This window comes from Amblyomma mixtum, chromosome 2 (assembly GCF_055824585.1).
Source record: "Amblyomma mixtum isolate Tamu chromosome 2, ASM5582458v1, whole genome shotgun sequence".
NCBI lineage: Eukaryota > Metazoa > Arthropoda > Arachnida > Ixodida > Ixodidae > Amblyomma > Amblyomma mixtum.
Window position 1 is genome coordinate 158149766 of NC_143013.1, and position 26890 is coordinate 158176655.

Consider the following 26890-nt stretch of genomic DNA (forward strand, 5'->3'; position numbering starts at 1 on the left):
ACTAATTACCGATGTTATCTCGGAAACATATGACCATTATTAGACTCCTGCCATTTCCTCGTTACCCTGAGAGCTTATGACGGAATTTGGCATTCATTTCATTTCATTCATTTTATTTGTGGGCCGCCGCGCTGGCTCAGTGGCTATGGTGCTCGGCTGCTGCCTCGAAAGACGCGGGTTCGATCCCGGCCGCGGCGGTTAAATTTCTTTGCAGGAGAAATTTGAGGCCCGTGTACTGTGCGATGTCAGTGCACGTTAAAAACCCCAGGTGGTCGAAATTTCCGGAGCCCTCCACTACGGCGTCTATCATAGCCTTAGTGGCTTTGGGACGTTAAACCCCATAAACCATAACCTAATTTTTTTGTTCTTCACAACATGACGTACACATTGGGAAAAGGGCCAAGAAAAAAAGCCGTCCCTTTACGGCTTGTAATAATTATTGGTCCCCCTGGCATTGACGGCAACGAAGCAACACAGTCCAGAAACAAAGGTACAGATATATACAGAAAGAAACAAAATTATAACTTGACATTTTTATTAATGTACGGCGACAAGCTCATGTCATGGTCGGGGAATAAAGACAGTTGTAATGAAACAGTGGAGAAATATCTCTACAAGGTGTTTTGTTTATGTAATGCATGGTGTGTATTAGGAACATGCAAATTAATAAAACAACGCCTTGAGGTTCCGGAAATTTAGTTTTAAAATATCAGTTTCTGCTTTAATATGTTTATTTAGTAATCGAGGCATGTTATTCCTAAGACTGTGAAACCCATAGTTCGTGCGGCATTTTAACACTTTTCAACGGTCTCTTGTCCTCGTATTCTCGTATTATAGGCCGCGTTGCCTATTTATTCTAAGTTCGACATGTCCAAAAACAGCCTTTGATTTTCCTTGACGCGGAGTTTATATTCGCGTAGCAGTTGATAATGATACCTTTTAGTTATTGTAATGACCTTAAGATTTCTGAAGATAAGTTTACTTAAGTGAAACATAGCCAAATTATTAATGATCCGTAAAATCTTTTTTGTTAAAAGACTACTGAGGTTTTTCTCTCCATAATGCTAATCCAGTGCGTGTTCCACAAAGAAGCATTAGCCGTGCAGTTTTGCCACAATTTCACAAAGCACTGTACGCATTAAAACGTTTTAAAATGACTACTGCGGCACTTGTTTCATGCAGACGGTCCACGTACGCGAACTCCAGCTCTATGCATCTTTTAGCGTGCATTACCGGGCGAAATAGAAAAAATGGCTGAGGATTAGCTTAGGTTAAGCCTAGTCAGATGCGAAGCTAGTCATATGCGAAGCGACCAAGGAGGCGTCCTCGTTGGTCGCGACGCCTCGCGCGACTGCGCTAGCTGGGGCCCCGTTTCTACTATGTCGTTACGACACGCATCACGTGGCCCTCCTTGGTCGCGACGCCTCGCGCGATGGCGCGAGCTGGGCCCCCGTTTCTCATCTGCTGTGACGTCACGCACCACGTGGTCATCCTTGGTCACGACGCCTCGCGCGACGGCGCGAGTTGGGCCCCCGTTTTCCATCTGCTGTGACGTCACGCACCACGTGGTATGACATGGAGGTCACGAAAGGTCAATGGTAACGACAGGAGCTGGGTTGGGCTATTTTAGTATGCTTCGCATAAAAACAGTTTAGCACCATATAGGGCTCAATTAGCTCCTGTGTACGCTCGTCTGAAAGTTGATCTCAGTATATTCACGGTATACATGCAATTAGAAATACAATTTGTCTAAGCACTGATGCACGACCACTGTTTCTGCACCTGTTTCATACAGGCGACACGTTTTGACACTGAATGATAAACAATGAAAACTGACATTATGTTTACAGCCAGAGCTGAGAGCCAATACCGGCGATTTATGCACTTAGCATCAGTATCGAATAAAGGTCAGCTAAATAAAAACTAAAAACTATAAAGAAAACGCACGCGAGCATTGTTACTTCGCCTCTTGTTCCTGCGTTTTCCTTAGGCCAGCAGGAGACGACAGCACTCAACGGGAAGCAAGATTATTGCAGCGCTAACCTCGTGACCTGCACAAGGACCACCTTCCGCGGATTACCAGGATGGGAAGCTGCCAAACTGGTTCAATTCTATTATCATTGGGCTGGGCGCTGTCCAAAATTGCTGGTTAAGGAATGATTCCTGCTTCACGTGATATTACTTGCCGTTCCTCAGCATAAGCCTGCGAGTCAAACGCACCTCCAAGGCTACACGTTTATGCCTGAGTGTGTGGTCAGGAAATAGTGTGCTTGCTCCCATCTTCATCCTTGATCGTGGCTCGAAAGCGGAAGTGGACTTCTTTCAAGAAGTACTTCTTTGGGTCGTAGAACTCAATCGTGTTGATTGTGATGGTTGCCTTTGAGGGTTCTTCAATAGTCATTCGCACTGCGATTCGGAGACGAGAGAAGACGGGATAAGGCTACTGAAGGAAGCTGCAAACTTTCGCGCACTATTTTTTCTGGGAATAAAATCTCTTCGCACGGGCGGTAAAAAAATGCATCCCAACTGCTCAAGTCGACAGGTACGCATGAAGGATGTGAAGGTCAACTTACATCGTGCGGTTGCAGTATTAGCCCGCCTGGTCTGGTCTCAGCAGCCGTATGCAGCAGCGACTGAGTGCACAAGCTGTGCAAGTGCAACAACACAAGTGGCTGCTAACGCCAATAGCGAATTGGTGTTACCTCGAATTAGAGAGATTTGGGGCCGCAGAAGATTTACGGAAGCATTGGAAATATGCCGCCCATGAAACGGCGAACCGAATCTTTAATAGAAGCCCTGCTCACAGCTTGCTTATCGGAGAGCACTTCTAGTACCGCTACAACTTATGCGCTTCCATCCAAAGAGGCTGGCGCCAAAAGACACCATATTTCCGGCTGTGTGCACCACAGCACTGTCCACTACCACCACCGGACTAAATTTTATCAAAGCAGAAATTTAAAAGCGTTGTGTCCATAAATGAGGTCTCACTGCCAGGAATTCTGGACAAGCGCCTCTAGTTTCTTTGGCGGTCAACAGCCACGTGGCGGATGGCTTTGAACATTTAAAAATAGTGCGCCAATGCACCAGACTTAAGAATGACATTTTTGGCTGGCATTGCAGCGCTATTAGCCGCTATGCGCAATTAGTGGCTTGCTGCAGTCCCAAATCCCTGGTAATGACGAATTTCTCGTAAAACGTAATTATCCCCGCCAAGAAGTGGAGAATATAGAGGCTCACTGCCAGGGAGGCACTCTAATATGGAATGCACACAAACACTGCCAGTGCGCACTTACAGAATTTGTCGAATGTCGCGTTCAATTTCAAAAGCGCTTGATAGTTGGCTTTCACTGTCATATTGTAGACCCAAGGTAGCAGCACCAAACTTTCTAGATTGATGGCAGACTGTGACGTGCCCGTTCCGCACTTGTTTTCTGAATAGCAAGTTAGGTCTTTCCACGCTGATATATCTGCGTGAACACATGACATTGTCTACACTTTAATCCGACCTACTACCCCGTGCACTTACCGTAATGTCATCGCGTGAGCGTGAAAACCTCACGACAATCTTACACACTAATGACTACTATTAAATGTTAGATCCCATAGCAACCGGCAACAGTTTTTTTACACTTTATTTTATAACGAATAATCCTTGTCTCTACGTCCGGTCCTCCGGCGCCCCACAGGACCCTGCGCTCAAAAGAATTCGCTAATTTACATAAATTTAGTTCAATACCTCTCAATATTGGCTTATATAACCGGCTCCTTGGTTTTCTCGCTGTTCAGTGACCACGGCGCACATTTTTTGATACAGCCGCAGCCGAGTTATTCAGTCATCTCCTCACGCAGCTCCGTCCAATGAACCATTCTCTTGGATGCCTTTTTCGCTATTTTTTTCACTGCTGGACTGCCGTCGCCAATACGTCACATCTTGTGGAAGTTCCGAAAGATGTGCTTGTCACTCACGCCCGATAGGAGGCGCCGAAGCAGCCGAAGCACTCCCCAAGGAGCGAGCACCGGGATGGCCACCGAAGCCGCTCCGACAGACGACGACCTGCTGAGCAGCCGCCATCTTCAAAAGCTTCAGCCTGAACACAGCCTTCTCCCGGACCCTACTCGAACCCGGAACAAAAGGCTCGACTCGATGATGACCCCGCTAAAGGCGTTAGCGCAGCTTATCCTCAAGCATCCCCGAATGCTAATGGCTCGTTGCAACACTACGGGCGAGTAGCAGGTCTGCGTATTCAACTGGGACGGTGCTATGAACCTTCAAAACTTTTTCTTTGCACTTGATGGGGTTCCTCGTAGGTACTACGAGAACCACGAAATCTTCCTGAGGAGATGAGACACATTTAAGAATGAGCTCCTGAGGACTCAATCTGAGGCCGAGGACTCAGGTTGAGGCATGAGACTCGGACATTCTGAGGACTGGCGCTGGGGAGCCTGTTCTTCAAGAAAAGCGCTAGCTGTAACAATAAGATCCGGACGAAGGAGTGGGGGCATACGTCGAAGGAATGGGGCGCCCGTTTCATCGGGCAAATCCCGAAATAACATAGGCAAAGAAGCAGGGCAATTGCGTAGCCAGAAATATTTCTTGGGGGGTATATGCCGGCGGTTAGAAAAGGAAAGAGCCGGCGCAAACAATATGTTGGTCATTTTTCTTCTTTAATAAAGCCGAAGGGATAGTTGTTCGGATAAATGCAATATTTACATCAAAATACGAGTGCATACCGGACTCTGAGGACTTGATCCGGAAACGACATTTATTGCGGCAAAAAAAAAAACACTTGTGTAAAAATATCGGCTATTTCCACTACTTTTCACATAATATTGTCACGGACGCCGGTAGAACGTTCTATCGCTGGCAGAACAGTACCTGGTGAGCACATTGGGCAGAGCGCACCCTTACAAAAATGGATATCAACTTTCTTCAGAATGTGTATTAACACTCTATTGACTCTAGTAACCTTGTATTAACTTTTACATTCTGTCAACAATTCTTCATACAACGTTGGTAGAAGTTACTTCTTTGTATGTACTCCTGTCACTAGAAAGTTACTAGAAAATAATTTTTACATTCTATGCACCTTTGTTAATACAATGTTGGTAGACTATTACTTCTTTGTATTTACTGCGGTCAATAGAAAGCTACTAGAAAATCTGGGTACAGTTTGACACATCGAGAGAAATAAATGAACAAACTGCATTGTGTTCGAGGTGATTAACACTATGTAGTTCGCATAATCGTGACGACATCTTGCCTAATTGCATGGTGGAATCTGTTGCAGCTAGTCAACAATTTCACTATATCGAAAAGCGACCAACATTATTCGCAAGAAATGCGTTTGGAATCAAATCAGGATATGGGAAAACGTTTTAAAACAGAAGATATATTCCATTTTAATACTTTATGTACTTTACGGACTGCTGTGAGCAGAAATACTCTAGAAACATTTTAAAACATTTTTGCTCATGCGAATAGTTGCCTCAAATCATGTACCGTGGGCGAACACTTCAAAGCTATTAAAACAACCTTGAACACGCAACAAACATTACAGCCACATTCTCTTAGCCGAGCATATTCTATTAACATTCGTTGACAGGAAGTTCATACAACTTCCTTACTGCTTTCAATGTACTGCTGTCAGTAGAAACATACTAGACACCGACAGAACGTTTTATCATGGGAATAAATGCCTAAATTAATTAAGTACTCTAGCCTAACATGTCAAAGCAACTAAAGCAACCTTGAACACGAAACAAACATTTGCAGTCACATTTTCTTAGCCGGGCATATTTTATCAACATTTCTTGATAGAAAGTTCATACAATTTTATTACTGCTTATATGCTGTCAATAGAAATATACTACAAACCGAGAAAGCATTTTGGTGATGCGAATAAAAGCCTTAAGTAATCAAGTACTGTAGCCGACAGCTTCAAAGCGGCAACTAAACTAACCTTGAAGACGAAACAAAAATTTGCAATCACATTCTCATAGCCGAGCACACTGTGGTTTTTTAGAAAATTCAGTTCAATTTTCTCAATACTAGCCTTACTGCTTTTCAATTCTCGAGTGCGGGAAAAAGGGCAAAGTTCATAACAGAACATTCATCCCGAAATTCAGAAATGCGCCCTGAATCGAAGATATTTAGTGACACTTTTAGAGCGCAGCTCTTTGGCGTCCGTTCCTGTGTTTCGCGTCGTCGTCGGCGTCGGCCTCGTAACCAGCTCCGCCCCCCCTTCCATCCCCCCAGCGCTATCGGCGTCAGCGGCATCAGTCAGTCGCTGCTATCTCTTCCCTCCTCGCTTTATCGTGTTGTCCGCTTGCTGCGCGCGCTTCTGCCCCCATCATTTGCCGCTGGGTGTACACGCCGCCCCCCTCCCCCCTCTTCCTGCGAGTCTCCGGTTGTCAAAGCGCCGGCTCGAACTTAATTCCTTTCTTCGCTCCTCCTCCAATGCAATCCCTGTGCGGTGGCAATCAGAGAGCCAGATCGGTGGCGCCGGATCTGTGTATGTGCACCGCCCGAGCCGAAATTGCGAATTCGTGTGAAAAATTAAAAAAAAATTCTGTGATAGCGCATACATGTGTTGCTCGATTTCTTTGCCTCAATCTATCGAAAAGGCGAAACAGCTTATTTGCTGCGCTCAAATTTCGCATTAGGAAGTAACGTAATCGTCGGTAATTTTTTCATTGTATGAAGTACTGTACGAAAAAAGTTACCAGCAAGCGAAATAATTTTGGTACAAAGTGAATGAATTCATAGAATACTCAAGTATTATTGCCTCGCACTTCAATGAAGTTAAAAACTTTCTAAGCAAAAATAGGAGTTGATGACATATTGAGTTACATAAGCGCAATGATGACTTCGTTACAGCGAATAAGTTTCAGTGATGGCTTCTTCCACACGAAAACAATGCTTTGTGCTTCGTATTCGGCCTTAAATTCTGTACTCAGGCAGTCATTCATCAGATTTAACATTTCAGAACTAACAAAGAGTTTCAGCAGAGCTGTACAACCACTCTGCCAATTCGATAACATGATGGTGTTGCTCTTGTTGCAATTCTTGATAGGTCATATTTTAACGTGCAGTCGAACAGTAATGTACCGTACGACGGTGCTAAAACACACTAGTGGTAAGAGCGTTTCGCTCTGAGGTTTCAGAGGGATTATTGTTGCGAGCTAGAAAAAAAAATTCAAGTTTAGCATTGCACCGATGTGTTTCCACACTCATTGAATGACACGTTCTCGCTAGCTCAAAAGGCGCCCAAATTATATCGCCAGCTTCAGGAGAACTCCTTCCTGAACCTCCACCGCAAGCACACTTTCTTCCCCTCACAATAACCTGCACACTGCCCGCCATGCAAAAGTGCCCGGTACACTTTATGCCACTCCACGTGGGAGCGCCGAATTTAAACCCTCTCACTACCCTCCTCCTCGAGCGACCAGCAATGGCTGATCGCACGGGACTGAAAAACCCGCGCGAAAAGGGCCGTCCCGCTTCGCGCTCTGAGTAAATTCTGTGTAACGTGTGCAGGCTTACAGCTTCGAGAACTCAAGCTGCTTTGTTCCTCAGCGACTCTACATGCGAAATTTCGCGCAAGGCAATATTAATTTTTATTCATGTTCGGCGGCTGATACTATAAGAGAACTATAGAGAAACAAAACAGGTAACAGCGGCCAGCTGTACTCAACTCCGGTAACAAGGGCTTTGCATGAGGAAGGTGCACGGCAATTGGAGCACTTTAAGCCCTCATTCTTGACTTGTTACATTTTTCACTAGTACTGAGCCACAGAGGAGCTTGCAGTATGGAAAAAGCTAGGGTGAGAGCAGCCCCCGCTTTGAGCACCGCTAAAGCACCGGCGCAGTGCCTCTTCCGCATCTTAACTTACATCTCCTTCAACGCAAACACGGTACGATGCTGTGGCGAGGGAAAACGTGGCGATAGCTGTATTTTCTACCTTCCCGTAATGCAATGACTAAGAAACCCTGGAATAAAGTGTTGGCTTTTAACGTAGTCATACCGAGCAGACGCGCGAAAACGTGTTCATTCTTCGCCTTTTCTTTCTGGCATCCGCGGACGTGAGGCCGAGCAGAGGACCGCGAAAGGCAGAGGCAAAAATCAATCACGGTAGCACACAAAAATACTACGGTAGCGCGACTGTCGGCGCGGCTCGCTCGAGCAAAGAGCGTGCAAGGTGTCCAGTGGCGTGATATAAACACACACAAAACAGAGGCGATGCTGCAGCGCGGCCTTGAAAGTTTCACATGTCACGCTAGAGCGGCGTGCAAACGCTCGCATCCCCAAGGCACACAGACGTACTTACACTAAATGGCATGAGCCAAGCCGTGTACACTAAGCGGCACAATATGAGAAAATCAAAACCGAAACCATTAGCGTTCGCCAACATCATCATCATTCCTGATTCTGCGACGCAGTTACGGGGAGCTCGATTATAGTCTTAGAACTAAATAGTAAGTGCTGCCATGTAGTGGCTCCGGCTTCCCGCATGAGCCCAGCTCCGTCGCCTGTAGCTGCCCACCTCTGCAAGCTTTCGTTCGCAGCGCCGCCAGAAGCAGATGGTTGTGAATAGTCATTTTTTCGCCTAAATTATTATCAATTTAATGACTTTGTAATTGAAACAAAATCTTTTGACATTTAATGCACAACTATCTGACAAAAAGAGCTTTTTAAATGCTTTTTTTTAAGTGTGTAACAATAGGCGAACTTAGCGCCCCCTTTCCGTTCGCTGGCGGCGGATTGCGCGTCCCATTTAGCCCGCGCGCTACACTACCTTTTTGAGTACGCTGAAACGACTCTTTGTTGACGGTGTGCGACGGTTGTGAAGTTGTGAGTGCCTTTCTTCGGTTTGTTTGTGGTGAATGTGCCGCCTCGTTAGTGTTGTGGTAGTGTGACTGAACTCGGAAGGTGCAGCGCCTCCTCTATTTTTTTGATGCCCGGCAGAAAGGCTGCGCCTGACGCCGCTAGCCCTCTCCTATCACCCTCACCCATTCGCCTGCTTTCGCCGCTCGTGGCGCTGGCAGCTGACAGTACTCGGCGACTCGGCTGCCGTCCCACCGCACCAAGGCTTCGCGTTCGTGCTTTGTTTACGGCGACAGCTGAACGCCTGCTTTTACACCTTGGTTCTCCCGATGATCAGCTTTCATCATTGAAACCAATAAGGTTTCTGACCCGCAAACATTTGTACCCCACAAATATAGAAAAAATGAGCGTCAGACATGCCGTACAGATCATTTCGCCCCCTGTCACAGCTGCACTGCAGTACATGAAGGATCAGGCAGACCACACTTGCGACATTAACAGTTGGCCCAACTGTGTAATTTATGGTTGCGATGCACAAGAGGTTTGTTCTAATGGATGTTAGTAACACGCAGCAGCATATCCATAAGAATTATCCTGACACTCGGCACTTCACTGATCCAAATGACTCTAGGTTGGAATGGCTGGAGAAAACCTTCCTGGACTATCTGAAAAGGCTAAAGGATGAAAGTCACCCTGATAGCTTCTTGAGCAAAGAGACTTACAACGCACTGGTGCTTACCACAACCTCAAATGTCATGTGCATCAGGTTCCTGCTCTACGAAAAAAAATTCATCTTTGTGCTAACACGAAAATTCTCTAGTGACCCAATTGAGGCACTATTTGGATTTCTTCGGAGAACAGCAGGGTGCAACGATGCTATGGACGTAAGAAGTGCGCTATCTGGCCTTGAAAAAAATATTGAAGACCGGCATCGTTTCTTCATCATTGCAAAACAATGTAAATGCTTCAACATCATTCTGTGCTGCCACAGCAATTTCAAGCCCCAGCACCCTGAACGCTAACCACCCAGACAAGAAATTTTTTCCACTGGCAGCAGAAAATAGGCTGCGAGAGGTGTGTGTTAGGCAGACTCAATGGCTTCCCAATCCAGAGATTGCCAACTTAGCTCTGATAGGAGGATATTTGGCCAGTGTTGTGGCAGAGAAGCTGTGCTGCGAAGGCTGCAATGAAATTGTTGAGAAGCCTAAAGGAAATGCTCCTGTGGATGGCATCATTGCTTACCAAGACAGGGGAGGACTGAAGTACCCGACCAAAGAGCTAGTTTCTGTTTTGATAAGCCTCAAGAGGTTTGTGGACATTGTGCTTGATTACAGGAAATCAATTGAAAAACCACTGAAAACTAGTGTGGAGCGTGCTGTCAACATTCTGATGGACCTTCCAATCTTGGAATGCAAGAACGAAGACATGGCTCACAGGAAACAGTTTTTACTGCTTTTATGCCGCAAGTTTATTCAGCCGCTGCTGAGCAATCACGCCGTGAACATCACAGACAAGAACTCTGTGGCAAAAATGTACGCGAAAAAGCCATTGTCGCGTAAGGTGCTCAAACTGTAAGGAGTGGACGTTGTGTTGCTTTTGTCATTTCTAATGTTTTGTGATTTTGTCAACTGTGCCGAAAATATAATCGCCCTGCCTTGTATTTGTGTCGTCATCATTTGTCATTCATGAAGCTGAGAAACATAAAAGCATTCATTGCTCAGGATAAAGTGGCATATATTAAACGAAAGCGCGTTGCATAGCTTTTTGTGAAAACAACGGCAGAGCTAGTGAATGAGCCAGTTTAAACCCAGTCGTAAAATCCCCCTGCTTGCGACATATAAGAGTAATGCAATGTTTTTGTATTCGATAAACCAAAACGTAGCGTGGGAATGCAGCCGATTCAGTAACCTGCACAGCAAGCGTGCAGCGCGGGTGCTGGGCCGGTCAGCCAGGGGTTGGCCGGCGATAGTGTCAGCTGGTGGCGCCCCACTGCGGCAACGGTGCGAAGCGCGGCGTCCCGCGAGCTGTCATTGTTCGGCGCACGATCTGACCGGCATCTAAACAGAGGAGGCGCTGGAAGGTGACAGTTGGCTCCAGTGCTGCGGAAGACGTTCTTACGCGCATGCAGTTCTCAAAAACTGCTCTGACGTACTGCACCCAACCACGCCAAGAGCGGCCGGCGCCCGATGCCCGATAGAAGAAACGGCTTGCCGCGAACGTTGACGAATGTAAGTACAGAACTGGAAAGTGACTTCTGCGATATGTCGGGGGGATTCTTGAGGGCTGCGAATGCATTTGGGTTGGTCTTCCCGTGTTGTTCGCAGTGAGATGCAAAATGCGAGCACCACGCGATCGTTTGCAGAGAGAAGGTGTTCTGACACGCTCGCTTGCCAACTATGCAACTTTTAACCCGCCGCCTTGCGCTCTTAGCGTCAGCTACTCGGCGGAGAAGTTATGTGATAGAATTTGGTTGCACACTGAGAACCACGACCGGCTTTATCGGTCGTGCTGAGAACTATGGGGTGCTGCTTGATTCGTTATTCCGACTGAACAGGAGCAGTGCGTGAAAAGGAGACCATAAGAACGAAAAGTGCTTGTATCGGCGTGCGTCTTTTGATTCTGCTGTCTGAGTGTTTACTGGATATGGAGCATTGCCCGTTCCACATCTCATTCACGTCAAGCGCTGTGGTTCTTAATACCTGTGGTCAACGTAACCACGATTAAAAATAGCAGAACCATTCCTTTGCAGTGCAGCTGAGGTAATCGCACAGTGGAAAGTTTATAGTCATTTTATTTGAATTACATTCAGTACATTCATGTCACTCCCATATTTTCAGCCCGAAGTGATAAATTATAACGTGGTTCGCGAATAATAGCTCTAAGAAAAGTATCACTAGCTTTGTAAACCATTTTTATGCAAACTATAGGAGGCGTAGGCAAATTAATTGTTAGCCTCCACTCCTGAACACATTGCACTGAACAGCTGGAGGTTGCAATGGGATGTGGCTTCTGTGATGATGTTTATTTATTTATTTATTTATTTCATAATACTGCATGTTCTTGCATGTTTATGAAAGCATGGCTCTAATACAGCCTTTCTTCAAATGTGCCAGCAGTAAAGCTCTGTACGGCTGCTCCACCGGTATCATCACGCTACTTTTGCACCAGCTTTCATCTGTCATCGAGCCAGTGCTACCTCAACCGGAGGCAAATGACATCAAGACCTGCTGGTGCAGCCTGTCAGCCATGGGCACTGGATATCAAGCATGTGCCACTTGTAAAAGGATAGGTACACGAGTGGGTATTTTTTCCTTGTCTTTTTTAGCCTGACAAGAGTCTTCTGGTCCAGGCTCCCCCTTTCTTTCATTTTTTTTCATCTTTTAAAAGAGGACCAAGAGAAAGGGAAAAGATATTGCGGGCGTCATGAAAGCACTCCCCCAGTCAAGCGCATGGTGTAATAGTGTGAAATGCTTTTTTATAGTTTTTCCCTCATGCCTCTCGTGCTTGGGAATCTTGATCATAGTATAGACAAAATTAAAACAATTATCTGCTTCATGACCTTTATGCAGTAATCTAAAAACAGCAAATAAATTTTATAGGTTTACTTCAGCAGTACCTACCTCTTACAAGGTATGGCATGTTTGAAGTGAACCAGTGGTGTGGTAACTGTATGCCAGGCATAGGCTAACAGGCATAATTGCATAATTGAATATTAGCGTTCAAGTGGAGCACTCTGCTTTAGAAGCATAGGTGTTGCTAGCATCAATAATAGATAACTTACCAGATTATCCTTGCATTACATGAAACCCTGTAAAGCTTATATTGAAGCTGTACAGAAGAAAGGTGCTTATTCGATATGTCATGAGCATTGCTGAGGTTTTCTTTCACACTCCTTTTGTCACACCCGACTGCACTGTACAGTTGAAATGCATTTGGAATTGAGTATTGGTGCATTGTTATTTTTATTCATGCCGAAGTTCAGTTACTGGTTCCATTACACTAGCTGAGCTTAAGTCAACAAATATTGCTGTGACCTTAACATGACCCCTTGCTGTACTTGAAACAATGCGTTTGATGTTGCCTCTCTCCCGTGCCATCAAGGTTTGTAATAAGCTGTGTAAACAACTTAATTTACTTTCTCAAGGTATTTATTGCTGCAATTAGTAACAGGTAATTTCCTAAAGAACAACCTAAGTACTCCTTTGGAACACTTGTTTGCTTGTTTCCCCTTAAACAGATATGAGCAGGCCTCAGCACTGGAGGGATGTGCTGTGGGACAAATAAAAAACTACCAGTCCAGCTGCTCCCTTAGGGGCACGTTGCTGAGGCTTTTATCGCTTGTAGTTCTATGCATCTTTACTTACAAGTGTTGTATCTGACGCAGTGTGTGCCTTAATATTTTGATTCATTTGCTTTAGAGTGTGCCACTCTTGCCCTGAGAACTTGCTTACCTCTGTACTCTTTGTTCATACATTTTCCCCTCACACCTGGCATAGCTCCAAATGATGCTACATTATCTACAAGCTGGTAAATAAAATGAACAGCAAGTAAAGTTAAGTTACTCCCTCCTAGCCGCTCTAAGGGAAAGAAACATATGCGTTATATTGCAATGTGTTTGTGCGATCACTTTTGAAAACAAAAGCTGCCTGAATTTTTGTACTGACAAATCAGAAACAGAAAACAATTTTCATATTTGATGGCCTGCATCTTATCTTCACATGACAGGAATCGCTAAATATCTTTGTGGTAGCCTAATTAGGCGTACCACGTTAATGTCAGTTCCTGTGAATATCATTCAGTCTTTGAATGGAGGGGGGGGGGCAGAATTGAACAGAAAAGTATGTTATAGCTTTTTCTTGTTCAGGGAAGCATTGCATTTAGCTCTAGTCTTGTGACTGCTGCTTATGCTATTACTCACCAGCCTTATCAAACTCACTCGGAGTGCTGAATTTTAGTGCACATTTAACTGATTATTGCTTCTCTGTGTTTGATTCTATTAGAAGTTACTATAACTGTATGCGTTGAATGTTTTCTTTTGCAGTTCTCTTGCTGCTGCATTCCGCCATGGAGGAGGCTACCTGTTAATTGGTGCACACGTCTCATCACTAAGACGCTACCTCTTCCGCTGGTGATGCAGACAAGTAACGACAGGGTTAATTGGAGAGACCTGAGAGAGGCCTTTTGCCCTGCAGTGGGCGTAGTCGGGATGATGATGATGATGAACAAGCAGGCTGCCTGACATTGAGGACTAGTGTCAGGATAGTGCACCAACAAAGTTGCTTAAGAATTTCTGTGCTGCTGCATGTTTATTAAAATCAGCTCATAGCTTGATATCTACATCCAAGTGGACATTTATCATATGTTTGGCATCCTGTCTGACTTTTAATTGACTAGTGTTTGCAGCCTTTAATGTTGGTCTTAAGACAGCGTAAGCATTGTTTCACTGTGTGGGATTTTTTAGCTGTTTTGGAGAGGTGTGTGTGTATGCATGCACCGTTTTTTTCCACGGGTTTGTTATGTGGCTCATGGAACCGTCATGTTACAGAAGAAATGTTTTCATTTCTCATGTTGTACAGGAAAGTGAGCAGTATTTATATGCACCAAGCGTTTCAGGGAAGAATAAATAGTTTTCAAAAATATGGCTTTTGCTGCATAGTATTGCCAGTGTTAGCAGACACCAGAAAGCTGGTGAGGTGTATTTAGTAAGCTGGTTAACTAATTTCTGATAATTAACTTTTTAACTAACACAGGTTTGCAACTGGTTGCAGTTAGAGACTTTTAGCCGGTCGTGAGTAGTAGCCATATCAGTTTTTAGAATGTACAAAACATTGCTTTCGCCGCTGTGGCTCGACAAAATTTGGCTGCATCGTGCGAAAATACATGCGCTTTTGAAAGCACACAGGGAGAGCAACCCCTCCAGTTCATGTAACTGCTACAAGTCTCTAATTGCAACTAGACGCCTAACTCTGATAGTTAAAAAGTTCATTAAAAAAATTAGTTAACCAGCTTACTAGGTAAGACGATTCACCAGTTTTCTGGTGCCTGCCAACACTGGTAATACTATGCTGAAAAAGCTATATATTCATCTCAAAATACCTGTTTTTTGAAAATTACTTAGTCTTCCCTGAAACACCTCGTATATATGTAAGAAAAACCTAACGGTATTTAATTCGCGACGTTTTGGTTGGAGGGCCAGCCGTTTTCAAGTGTACTACAGCATTTGAAGCACACAGCTTTTATTTTGAATGCTTTACTATACTAGAAAAAGGCTGGACCTCTAGCCGAAGCATCGTGAATTAAAACCTGTTATCTTTTTCAATTTCTTTGTGTCATTCATTGTTACTAAGAGGGAACTGAGGGGAACTGTGCCGAAGGCAATATTCTGTTCCTCTATTATTCTCCATAAAATATTTTGATGCATCATGCATATCTTCTAGCGCTTATGTACATTCGTGCACAATAAATGTAATCATTTGCATTTTGCTTCTATTATTCTTTAAGCAGTCCAGGATACAGTGTTCACAAAATGATTTTGATGTGATAACACTATGTTGGTAAAAGTGTTGTACTGTGTAGTTAAGACACACTTTTCTAAACGTTGATGTAAGAATTATACTTTCTTCGTACTTGAGTCTTTTGAATAACGATGGCCAATTGTCGGAAAACCGTTGATAAAGTGTTGGTAGACATTGTCGGTATGTGGTTGATAAGAAGTGTATAGACTTTCTATGTACTTGAGACTTTTGGATAACGATGGCCAATTGTCGGAAGACCGTTGATAGGGTGTTGGTAGACATTGTCGGTATGTGGTTGATAAGAAGTGTAAAGACTTTCTATGTACTTGAGTCTTTTGGATATCGGTGGCCAATTGTCGGAAGACAGTTGATAGGTTGTTACTACAATGTATAAAGACGTTCAAAAGACTTTCTGTTCAATGTTGATAGGTTCTATTAACAATTGTCGAAAGGCTTTCTAAAGAATGTTACTAAAATTTTTGTAAGGGCAGCCGCCGATCCTAGCGCCGTAAGTGCGGCAATATATACAAAGTCGACAACAAAGTAAGCAACTGCGAACGAATGGCATTTGTCAAAACTTCCACCCATCCATGCGAACCTGCGCAGGGCCACAGAATCGTTTAAAAAAATAAAAGCAGTTTTGATTTTCGATGCAGTTCCTGATCATTTGAGAAAACTCGAAAGACAGAAAAGTAAGCTGACGTGAGAATTAAAATTAAATATACTGCCAGATGTCATGCAATAGCGAAATAGAGTGACTTTTCTGCTTAACTTGCCATTTCGATTATAAAGCCCCCCCCCCCCTCCCCCTACGTACATCACCCTTCCGAGAATTCACAGAAAACGCAGATACAGCAGAACATTAATCAATGAGACTTCTGTAAATTCTTATAAAAGCAGAACATTATCGAAAGTCGTCTGTTTACCTCCACGACCATAAAATCGTCAGGGGGGGGGGGGGGGTGCAGCGCGCTGGAAATTTTGGGCCATGATCTTACACTGAATGGGGTGTTTCAAAACGCCCTGATGCTGGGTGTCAAAGAGCAACTTTTGCCAGACTCGAGCGCGATCCCCCGACGACCGTCGTACATCTCCGGGAAGCAAGCACTATAGACAAGGCGCTGAATGTTCAGAGAAGCCCATGAAACCTTCAAACTTTGTACGCCGCATTCCACCCGCCAACATCTGCTAGTAACTGCAACTAATAACTGTGCTGTTTGCTGCCGACAGCAGCGGTGCCTCACGTCCCAACACTGAAGGATGCTATCCCTCAATAACAGCAGACAGGCTTCACGCATGACGGATCTTGGCCAAGAAACCAAGCCCATGACCTACGGTGCCCGGGTACCTGCCAAAGGGGTCCCGTAAGCCAACCCCAGGAGCCTTATGAGCCACTAGGAGGACATCAGCCGCCCATCAGCCCTGCAATGCTTTGTGAATCTCCGCCAAGCGAATTATAGGTATGGAGCTAAACCTTTAGTTTGAGCTAAATGAGGTAGTTTGAGCTAGTTTGAGCTAATGAGCTAAACCTTTAGTTTTATTTTTATGCGATACAGTATGGAGCTTGTTCTGCCGAAAGCCGTCGACGTTGTAGTAGTAGTCGGCACCGCGCTTCGGAAATCATCGGGAGCTGCGTAAAAATTGCAGCAGAATGTTCACGATAGCGTCATACGATTCCGAGTTGCGTGCCCCATAAACGTACTAGTTAGAGCCTAGCTCGTGACAGGGATTCGAAGCGGCGACCTATATTTGAGGGAACCGGTGACCTATAATCCCGGGCTGCGGAACAAGAACTGTATAATGCGCGGTTCAGGTGCCCATTAACATGAGTGACTTACTGCGTCATTTCCTTTCCTAAAAAAAGCAATTTTAGATTTTTCCTATAGGCAAAGCGTCGCGCCGAACGGGCGCTGGCGTTCAGAGACCGCCCTGGAAGCGCTGCAACACGCTGTCGTGTTTCACTCCTAAAGGCGAAGTTTAAGCGTCCTGCAGGTTTTTTGGTTTACTATCTACGTGCGGTGCTGTTAGCATGTTCGGTTGGTCTATTAGTCCGCCTGTCAGTTGTTCGCAGTGATAAGGGCCCGCCGGAGCTGAATTTGTTTGTTTGTTTGTTTACTGATACTGTTAACCCTATTCAAGGGTGATTACAGGAGTGGTAGGAAAAAAAGAGAGCAAAAATACCAACAAATCTGTCATCAAGCGCATTGTACACGAAACAAATCATTAAAGAGGACGAGAGAAGGTTACACAGTGCCCTATTACATTGTAGAAGAGAGCAACAAAAAATATAATCACGCACACTCAAGAGCATCTACACAGTAAAACACTCAATAAATACACGAAACACAATACACGGACTTAACCCAGTCATGTTAGCACAGCGCGCTCCCGGAATAAATAAAAGACTCTAAATTAACCAAAAATGCACTAAGCGAAGAAGATTGAACTACGGAATCAGGAAGCATGTTGCATTATTTTATTGCTCTGGGGAAAAAAGTGTATTTAAATGCATCGTGACGAGTTACTGGAGGCGGAGTATACATGCTATGGCGATGTCTAGATGATTCATTAGAACGAATGTCGAAATAATCGGTCCTATTGATTTTAATTGCGTAACTGATAATAAGGAACAGAAACTTGAGCCTGTCGAATTTCGTCCTTAATTCTAACTTGGGAAGGTCTGCAATGTGACACAGCTCTGAGGGAGAGTGAACTCGGCGATATTGATTAAATATGAATCGAGAGGCTAACCTCGGTACTCTGTAAATTTCCTGTACTCCTGATTGCTTTGCGTTTAAGACAACTCTGTACATGAGCCACCCTGCAATATTACCTGTGAAATTCCATTCAGGTGTGCAGGTACCTGGACTGGGGGCCTTGGTGGGTATTGTGGCCGCGACGGTCGGCTCTTCAGTCCCATTTTTGTCTTCTGGCTTTTCTTGTTCTGCGCCAGAAGCGAAGATAACGCACCCGCTTTGTCATGCGTGCTATGGATTATCACGCCTGGGCTACACAGTACTGCGCCAACAAAAGCATAAACATACGATACGCTGCGTCCGGTATTATATATCTAGTCTACGCTCCGTCGTCTTTCTTAACTTGAAGAGGGCCGGCGGGACCCGCTTTCAAGTTAACAACTAAAACTGTTCTGCCTTTGGTACTTAACTCGGTAAAAGCAGATTTCGAGCCACAGCAAGATGCGGAGCTTCTGTTTAACTTGAAATCAGCTTTTGCGAGTTAATAATCCTTAACAGTTAACTTGAGAGGAAGCGCCCTCTGAAGTTAATGTATTGTCAGTTGCCAATCGAGAGGGTGGGGGGTGCAATGCAGCAGCCGCGCAACGCCCGCGCAGGAGAGAAACGAGTTAGTACATTCAGCAAGCTTCATAGAGTGCGCTTTTCGTGTCCAGGGCGTTTACTTACGTTTCCTGTCGAGAAAAGGACTAACATGGTCGCGATGGAGGTCGAACCCTCCACATGCATTATCACTCGCGACATATTGAGGTGACATTAGATTATGACGTAACTTGAGCATGCTGTAATTCTTGTAGCTCATCCTTGCAGTGGACTGATGCGACGAGTAGTTGACCCCATAGCTGTAAAAGTACAATATATGTACTACAGTAAGCGCAGTTTAGTTTTAAGTTATATAGCAGCAATTCTAAACAAAAAAAAAGAATTCAGCAACACATGTACGGCTTACATCTTTGTGAAATTGCATTTTTTTTCTCTCTTAATAGACGTATTGCTTTCCCGCTCAATGCGGTAGTGCGGCACATGAGTGCACCGCCGCCACTGAAGAATACCCACCAGGAGCTCTGTCAAAGGTGCCGGTTTCTTGCAGTATGGTTTTCAAACTTGAGGCCGTTCTATAAGAATAGAACAGTGCAACCTATTTAGCATTTCAACTAAATAACGGCTTTGGAAGCTGCCGAAAAATCCACGCGAAAATGTGTGTGAGGGACGTAATGCTTCGGTTTGATTCTGAACATGCACAGACTCGCGTACCACAGGTATGTTTTTGCATTTTGCCTCATCTAAATGCGCGTACCGGGGCAGGAATTCGATTCGATTTGTAGGGTGTTATGTTGGGAACGCCTTAGCATAGCAACGGTACAGTGTATAACGGTACGGTGGCTTCGAGCGTTCCAAATCGACGTAGGGCTATGAGAGACACCGTAATGGATGGCACTGTAATATTTGCGACCACCTGGAAAACCGCACTCCAAATGCATAAATAGCATAGCATATATGAGGTTGACAGCAAATAGAAGCGTTACCAGTCAGCATCAACGGTGCATGCTGCCAGTGAAACTATGAAAGATAAGCCAGATTTGTGCTCGAAAATAAAAATACTCACAATGCATTAACCCTTGTTATTGGTAAGCTACGCAAAATTTGCTCTGTAAAGGCGCCGAGCGATAAACAGATTGGATTTGCCAGTGCTGCGGCATATGCGAGTATGTGCAAATGGTGCATGCTGTGCGAACGATGACTATGCTTGAGCCAAGTCTAACAACACGTTAACAGTATACAGAGAATTGTGAATGGTGCATGTTGTTCGCATAAAAAATAATATGTTAACAGTATAAGCTTAAACATTTGCCATATTAGTATAAATTAATAGAAGATTGATTTTAGCAGCCGCCGGAATACCAACCATGATGCGTCAGTGAAAGCTGCGCAACAAGCATTTTCAAACTTCAGGCCGTTCTGTAAATAGAATAGTAAAAGTAATTTAAGGAATAATCCGACAAACATTCCCCATACGCGTGGAGTAACATCACTGGGAAGCTAGATACGGAAAAATACGCGAGGCAGTGCAGGCAGGTTGAACAGCCAGTGTCTCTCAAAGAAAATTTCAGCTAACAAACTAATTTTCGTTAAAAATACCCCGTTTCTCTATGTAAACCCCCCCGTTTAAACCACCTTAGATGACAAAAGCTGGGAGTTTTTCGAAGACCTACCCAGTATCAGTGATGGAAGTTGATGAACCTTTGCGCTAGCTTTGGAATAAATTTAAGAAACATGTGTTGGTTTTCGTGAAGAACCTGCGCCCATGTACCTACCTAATAGCGCACAGGGTAACCGACAAGTGCAAAATTGAGAAATATGTAAGAAAGGGAAATGGCGCACTAATTCTCAAACAACTCGTTAGACACCCGAACGGCGCCTTAACGGAAGAGATAGAAGGTGGGAGTGAAAGAAGAAACATATGTCGTAGGCAGATATTTTTGCAGCTAGCGCAATTCGTACCCTGCTGGCCTCGTTTCGATGAGGGCGAAACGCAGAAGGCGGCCATGTTTTGTTGTTGCGAATGAAAGGAGGAGGAAGAGGAAATAGCACGGTACTTCCCACTGGCTCGTGCTCAGCCACAACCGCTGCCACATGCAGGTAGAGCGGAGTTTAAATATATGAGAGGAAAGAGAAAACAGGAGCGCGTAGCAACAACCGCGTTCGCAGAAGCGGCGACACCGGCTGTGACAGATACCCCTATCAGTTTTCCTCCTCAAGCCACCGTGTGTGAAGCGATGTCTGTGCATGTGAAGAGATCCCTAGCTAGTCGACAGCATTCAGGATCCCTCCGCAGCGGATTCCCATATCTTGTATTTGTACAAAGTGTATATCGCTACACAACCCCATTCCTTTCTTACTATCGCTTCCCCATTCTTTCCCTTTCCTTGTTCTTTTATTCCCGCTATAAATAGCCGCAGCCCAGGAGCTTCAGGTTTTGATGAACGATGCTGCGGCTAAGAAAATCTTTCTTCCATTTTTAATTTTATTAATGAATAACCGCTAACAACAACAAAATAACGGCACCTCGTTCATGCTTTCTTCTTTCACTCCGTCCTTTATTCCTTTCTGCGCCGCTGTTCTGCTTTCGATCTAGATGTTTTTTTGTCAATTAAGGGGAACAAATCTTCAGGCAACAAGTATCTTCGGAAGGTGATTCCAAACATGGAATTTAATTTCATGTAAAACAAATTGTGCGCTTTTGCTGTATGTGATACATATGATTGAAGAGAAATTTTAAGTATGCTCGTTGCAGGAAATTCGGCGAATGTATTACACCGTCCTTCCTTTCACAGAAGTTGGGTTAAACGTTTTTTAATCTACCACTGGAGGAACAGGGCGTGGTGATCTACGTTAACTCTCCGGTGGAAGCGTCTCCGCCAGCCACGCCGCTGAGTTAAGCCTCGCCTCAACAAGGCGAGCCTAACCGCCACGCTGGTCTACTCAAGGGCAGTACAACTACCCCCAACAGCCATGGAGATGCAAGCCCAGGGGCGAAGACCTTGAACGAAGTGAGTGGACTATGATACTCCGTGCGTACAAGGGTGGAGTCAAACGCGAAAACACCGCCCGTATTCCCGCAAGCAGCGTCTGTTACAGCTAAGAATACCACGTCGGCTGCTCCTCCGATTTGAAGCCGACATAAAGGCCTCAACAACAGCTGCGCGTGAGGAAAATCGAAGAATTCAAATGTCCTCTGCGATTTATAGTGTTCAGTACACTCGTTACATGTGGCTATCTATCTTTTAATCTTCTCTATTCGCGTTGCTGTACTACCCCTCGGCACTACAGATCCCGAGCGAGCCCGTGCGCAGCCTCGTTGCCGGGAGCAATTTTCTGCGCAGGCGTCCACATTACGGATTTTTCGCTATTAATTAGGTTCATTTTAAAGATGCGCATGGCTTCCTCTGAAATTCTACATTTTTCGATATTTCATGCGGCTGTTTAGCTCTCGCTAATAATTGTATGCGGTCGGGTACTGACGCTGAGCGAGCGCCATTGGAACTTAGGCCGTTGACCCATTGGCTCTATTTACCACTGCCGATACTGCCGCTCTATGCTTCCCGCTTGTTACCCGTTACTTCCGCCGTGTAGTTGCGTTTGATCCGTTTCCGTGAATGAAGATTGATAAATTCTAAATTCATCCACTGTCGGGACGGCCTTGCTTTCTGCATCGATTTTTACGTTTACGTCTTCTTCCCGGGGCTGTAGACGAAAAAATTCCGATTTTTCCGGGGAGTATGTTAATGATAGACCTATGCCTGCGGCGTACCTGGCTACTGTTTCTGCGGCAGCTTGCAGCATTTGTTCCATCTCCGCTTCGCTACCTTTGTTTATCCAGAAGTTTATATCGCCCGCGTACCTGCTGAACAATAAGACTTGAATTCAATCCAGAAATGGGGGAGTGCACTCAATGCTGAATCAAATAGAAACGAGGATAGGAAAGATCTCTGAGGGGTGCTCTTGCTCGCTAGTTTTGTCTTGGGGGATTCGAAATCTCTGAATTTCATGACTGTTTGAAACGAAGTACTTCATCTATAGTAGTACGTTTTCTCGCCCACTCCGATGTCTTGGAGTCCGGCGAGTCTCCAACAATGAGGCGCGTATCTGGAGGAGGATACAAGCCGTAAATAACATCTGCCCGGTATGGGTCTGCTTGACACAGACGGGGGATGCAAACGATGCAAAATGTAAGAACTGCGGAAAAAGGGGCACCCTCGATAACATCATATGGCAATGCGGCAATTCCCCGCGCGCCGGCATAAACAAACAGTCCAGAAGCCTGGGAAGTTTTGCTACGGAGCGAGGACGGCGCCATCCAGCAGCAAGTCACCCGTCTGGCGGCTGAAGCCGTGAAGCAGCTTCACTAGTCCTGAGTCTGCGGGAGGGGATCTGGGAGTTCCTTGTCGGTGGATTAACAAAAGTTTTATTCATTAATTCATTCAGCTGCTCGTGATGCACGCAGTTCAACTGCGAAGTAAACAAATTGCGTAAGTCCCCCACGGCGCTATATGGGTCGTTTTCCGACCAAGAAGAGGCCTCGGTATGCAAGCTACCAAGTGGCAGCCACTCACGCAAGCCATGCAAACCAGCACCGCTGGACGTCACCTATGGGATTTTCAACTCAGCATCCACCCATGTGAATAACACCTTAACAGTCGCTACCCCGCACGAGACAATCGCCCTCCACCTCGTCCAGCTTAAAGTAAGTGGTTCTCCAAGAGACACTGTGGCAGCGTACATTGCACAGCCGTCGGATGCTACGCGGAGTCATCTCGCAAGCCTACTGGGAGGAAAAACCGGAGCAGATGCTATGGAGCCTCCAGACTCGCAACCCGTACGCTATATCACCGCAGCCCGAAAGAATGCGTAGGATTCATGCGATTCTAATAATTTTGGGCACGAACCAGTGCTCATACCAAAGGCTACAAGAGTGTAGCTTACAGGTGCACTCTGTAGAAGGGAAGTCCAGACGAGTGCGAAAAATGCCGCCTGCCGGGCCACAGGTATCACGTGTGCCTGCATCCCAAGACTGGTCTTTCTCCGCGGTGAGGAGACAAACATGAACTACAAGATGTGCCCTCCTGCATCCCGACATGCATTCTTTGTGGAGACCGGCACCTCATGGGCACTGGCTCGTGCAAGGCAAGAAATCCCTCCGCCAAGCCACGCAGCCCATCATCCCAGAAAACAATGCTCCCGAATAAGACGGACTATCCTTCGCTCCGCTCAAACCTTCCGTCCACATCAGCATGGCCTCCAAGGCTTCCGGAGAAACACTAGGACCTCCCTGGACCCGAACGAAAAAGTTCTGCGGGAACACGTAAAGCAGCTCAGGACAGCCCTTTCTACTGCCATCTCTGCCCTGTGTCCTCATCCACAACCTGATCCACTGAGCCTACCCAACCCCCGAAGCTCCCCCGAAAAATACGGAGGATTGAGTAGAGCGCAGTCCAACTCGACGACCTTAAACACAAACTTCAGGAGTTCGCTGAAAACTTGGAAGCCAGGCTCATAGAGCGCTTCGCAGCGCAGGTCACTGCACAGTGCCAGATGATTGAAGCTACCATTACTAGTGTAATGGACTGTGTCATCCCAAGCATCATGACCAAGTAAGAGGGGCGTTTAGCTCACCTCATTCTTTAACTCTTACCAGCCTCTCCTCCCTCAGTCCCACTCCACACCGCTCCTTACCCTCACCACCCAACAACATGGCTCCTCCTACGGGCCATATATCTTTAGAGATTATTGAATGCAATTGCAGGGGCTTTCTCAGCGAAGGCGCGATCCTGTCCTGAGAATTATTGCCAGTTATCATCTTCACCGACATGAACGCTATTTAGGCTGCCATTGTTTACAGGCAACTGAGAGGATGCGCTTTTATCCCTTCAGAAAATTGATCTTCCTCGGGTGGCCATATACGCGTGTATGTCTTTGCAGTGCGTGGAACACGCAGTTAGCTGCCCTATCGCTCACAACCTTATTTATTGAAATTTTAGTTCCCACCCCCGCAAAATCCCCCATGCTCCTTAACTGCTATCGTCTCCCACGCCAGCGAATTAACCCACTCGCTCCACTCCTCAACTCCACAACGCAATTGCCGGATCGAACGCCTTACTCATTAGATCGATTTTAATGGCGCTCACGTAGACTGGAGTTATCGGCACAACATGCAACCACAGAGGCATAGTGTTATAAAATGAAACCTGGTGCTCCACGTCACCATCTTTATTGATTTTCGCCTGCCTTCGCGGATTGGTAACAGTGTTACTGCCGATACTAGCCCAGACCTCGCGCTTGGTAGAAACTTGTCCCACCTTCAGTTGGAAAGAACACCACACTAGGCAGCGGTCACCATATAATTCGCACACACTAAACAATCGCCCACCTCAGCGAAAATTTACCGTTTAGCACACTAATTGGTACGAGCTCCGCAAAATTAGGCAAGCGCAGCCAACATCGGTACCCTTAGACCTAAACACTTCGATTAATCAGTTCCAGAAAGACATTCACAGCATACTGAAACGCTAAACTTTACCCCACACAGTTCCCTTATTGACAGTCAGCTCGCCCACCTCCAAGATAACATAACGCAGATATGGACACTCAAAAGTACAGTAGGAAAATTAAGCTCAAACTTGCCCAGATTCAATCACAAATAGGATGCGGTAATGCCTCTCTTTGGAAAGGTAACTGGGCTCAGGTTTGTGACGGCCTCCGCGGCAATCTCTCCACATCCCGTGCTTAACACCTGTTTTTCTAATTTTTTTTTATTTATTTGTACCTCAAAGGCTCTATTGAGGGGGTATCACATGAGGGGCTGAAATACTCAGCAGTCCATTTCTTCGATGGACGATATGAATGACGATGAGTCGGTCTGATCCACGATGGCGTTTGGCAGGTCATTTGTCCCTTGCTGTATGAACGAAAAATGATGACAGAAGCGAAGAAGTGCGGGCGGGGGAGGATAGACGGCCTACCCATGGTTTGTACGACTGAAGATGCGATGTGCGGGGCTGATAATAGAGTTGAGAAATGGATGATAATAGAACTTATGAAACACACACATTCTGGAAGTTATCCAGCGGTTCGCTAAGGTGGTGAGCTGAGCATTCCGTTTTAGTTCAGTTACACTTACATGATAACAATAGGCTGAGAAAATGAAACGAGCTGAGCGATTCTGTACAGATTCGAGAGTAGTGGAAAGGTTAGTTTGATGATGGTCCCAGATCAAGCATGCATGTTCCAATTTGGGACGAATAAGTGTAAAATAAGCTAGGAATTTCAGTGATGGGGGTATTAGTCGCAGGTTTCGTTGAAAATAACCATGGACGCGATTTCCCTCGTTTGTAACGTGAGATATATGAAAAGACCAATTTAGATCAGTTATCAAATGGATGCCTAAATACTTGTAAGTTGATACTGAAGAGATATTCTCCATTCCCGAATAGATATATTGAAGATAGTTGTGAATGAAGTCGGTGGAATGATAGCAGAGGTGATTTTTCCACATTTATTACCTGAGCCATGTAATACACCACGTTGTTACGTGCTGAATGTCATATTGGAGAAGCAAAATGTCAACGCTGTTAGATATAGGTTGGTATAGACCGACTACAGTGCATGCTAGAACCCAAGTAGTTCAAATCCCAGACTCAGAAGGCATCGACAGGACACAGACGCCTTTCTCGCGCAGGTGGAATGTCTCTATTCCACCCCCGGCTTCCCTTTTAAGTACCCCGATAACAGAGGTGGACCCAAGCCCGACTTTGACGGCCTTATTACAGACTGAATTTCGAGCCTCCCCCCATTAAAATTACGCAACACCGCAATCGGAGATGGTCAGATTACCAATGCAACCATCTGAAATCTTGTCGATGATTTTATATCAGACCTTTTCACGGTTTCAACGAATGTTGGGAAGCAGGTACTCTTCCTTTCTCCTGGAAGCATTGAAATATCATCTTTATTACAGAACGCCATAATCCTACCATCCTAGAAAATTTCCGCCCTATTTCTCTTACAACCTGTCTAAGCAAGGCCTTCAGCACATAATGCTTGCCCGGCTAAAGACGTGCATGGAATACAAGCACCTTTTCGCCCAATGTATGCCAAATACCCCGTTCGATCGTCGCACTTACCCCCCCCCCCCTCATTTCCACCCTTTCTTATATGCTCCCAACAGAGCTTCTTCAGACGCCACTAGAGCCGCTCTCTGTCATCCCGTGAACTGTTAGCCCACAATTGTGGCCCATGC